This window comes from Palaemon carinicauda, chromosome 10, assembly GCF_036898095.1.
Source record: "Palaemon carinicauda isolate YSFRI2023 chromosome 10, ASM3689809v2, whole genome shotgun sequence".
Lineage (NCBI taxonomy): Eukaryota > Metazoa > Arthropoda > Malacostraca > Decapoda > Palaemonidae > Palaemon > Palaemon carinicauda.
In genome coordinates, this window is record NC_090734.1 from 21,887,245 (window position 1) to 21,889,912 (window position 2,668).

Here is a 2,668-nt window from a genome sequence, read left to right on the forward strand (position 1 = left end):
TACAGACAAGGCATACAATGATTGTAAAGTTTAAGGTGGGATCTGTGAACTTTACACAATGCAATCAATATTTTTAACTTACGTATTTAAAAATTTCAGGAATTGAGGCAATACTTGGGGTTAACTTCATATGAATAATAAAATATACATTTGCAAGGAAAGTGATAGAGTAACAGTAATGGCAAGGGGTTGCAATTTGCTGATAGAAAGTCATGAGAGAGGAAGTGATTGTGCGGGAAGGGTGAGACAAGTAGATAAGGTAACAACTGTACCTGAAGAAGGATAAGTATTGCCTCCCCAGATGCTCACAAGCATATCAGTGACCTCATCTCAGCTTCTCCCGGGTGGAACCAAGGTCGTTGTTTAACCCCATGAAAAATTGGCATTCATAGACTTGAAGGGCTTGTAAAAAATAAAAGAGAACATAGCAGATATTACAATAGATAAATTGATAAAAAAAAGCCTTAGGTTAGAAAGTGACTCTGTGTGAATTGAAGTTATGTAAAACTACTAATAATAGGATCTTGGGAGCCTTGACTCCCGCCCACAGAGACGAACACACTCATAAATTCATTAGTCAAGCTTGAAAACTAAGTCCACCAGAATATCAACCTGTAGTTAGTAACATTTTTAAAAATACCATGATGTAATTGCAAATAGATTAGAGGCCACCCGGGACGATTGATCGATTTCCCTTCAGCATTGAAATGGGGGCAGTCGGAACGGATCAGGTCAAGCCCTTTTAAGATGCCCATTCATTTCCAGGTAGAGAAAGATAGGGACATTAGTAAATTGAGGAAACAAGGGATTATCGAAGAGAGTGAATCCACCTGGGTGTGACGGTGCCGTAGGGAAGGTTGTGAACTCAAAGGCAGGAAGCAATCAACTGAGTTGTTTATTAAAGAAAACTTTCCTTTATATACAAAATCTCAAGGCAACAGGAAAATAAATGTTCGATAAAGTGACAATGTTACATAGGCGACACACAGACATGTTTGTTCTGGTTCTTTTTAGTGCGAGGGAAGAGCGCAGATACAAGCATAATATATACAAAATAATTTATGTACGATCGTGTGACACACGGTTGGTACATGGGCTTTTCCAATTTTAGCAGTTAGGAAAAGAGGAGGACTTGGTAAGATTGTATGTTGATTATAGAAAGTTGAATACAGTTACTAATGATAATACATATCCATTGCCCTCGATTGAAGAATTACTCGTAAAGGTATCATAATCATCATCATCATCATCTCCTACGCCTATTGACTCAAAGGGCCTCGGTTAGATTTCGTCAGTCGTCTCTGTCTTGAGCTTTTAATTCAATACTTCTCCATTCATCATCATCTACTCCGCGATTTATAGTCATTACCTATATAGGCCTGGGTCTTCATATTCTTCTGCTGGAGCCCAGCTGAACGTTTGGTGAACTAATCTCTTGGGGAGTGCGAAGTGCATGCCCAAACCATCTCCATCTACCTCTCATCATGACCTCATCCACATATGGCACTCGAGTAATCTCTCTTATAGTTTCATTTCTAATCCTGTCCTGCCATTTAACTCCCAATATTCTTCTGAGACCTTTATTCTCGAATCTACTAAATCTATTGGAGATTTTTTTATTGTCATACCAAGACTCATGTCCATAGAGTACTACCGAACTTACTGATTTTTATATGCAATTTTAGGCGATTTGATTTTCAAATTTTACGTAACCTAGGCATTGTTTGATTTGTTTTTTTTTTTTCAATCTTTTGCTAAACTCTAATTCTAAAGACCCTGTATTGGAGATCCTAGTTCCTGAATACTACTTCATTAATTCTCTCTCCTTCCAGTGATATTTCATCTTCCATTACAAGGTATGAGGTAGTAAATAATTTACAACTATCGATTTAAAATCTGGATACTATCAAATACCGATTCAGTAAGACAGTAAATGCAAAATGACATTTTTAGCCAGCGATCAACTATTTCAGATTAAATTTCTTTCTTCAGGTCTTAAAAATGCCTCCAGTAATTTTTTCTAAGGTAATAAGGGCAGTGTTGCCTCCCTTAATTGTCCGTGAGGTTTTTATTTATCTAAAGTTCTTGACATATCATAATTACGGGGAAAACGGCACAAGAACATAACAATACTTTAAACTTAGAATCATTGTGCCGTAATTGTATGAAAATAAATTTATCTTAGTGAATTTTCTTTTTTCTTTTTGGTAAAAAGTTCGAATTTAGGCCATATGATAACCCCAGAAGGTATCTAATCCTCCCCCGGTAAAATAGAAGCTATTAGATATTTCCTCAATCCACTTACCCCTATGGAAGTAGCTGTGTTCCATAGCTTCGCTGGGAATTGCTGGGAATTCATAAGAGATTTTGGAGATATAGCGAGACCATCAGATGTTTCGAACAAACAAAAAGTGATGAATCGGGGAGTGGAAGAGAGTTTCTTTAACCATTTGAATGCTGACTTAACTTGCAATGAGTTAATCGCATATCCTAAATTTGATCCTCCATTTTTAGTGACAACAGATGCGAGTAGCGTAGCTATTGGTGGCATAAGAAGTGGTACAAATTTTATGCTGCTTAGTGGTTGATGATGCTGTCATTGGCACGCCATGATTCCTAAGGCTGAGCGAACTTTGAGCATTAGATATAATACCTTGCTTAGGGACAC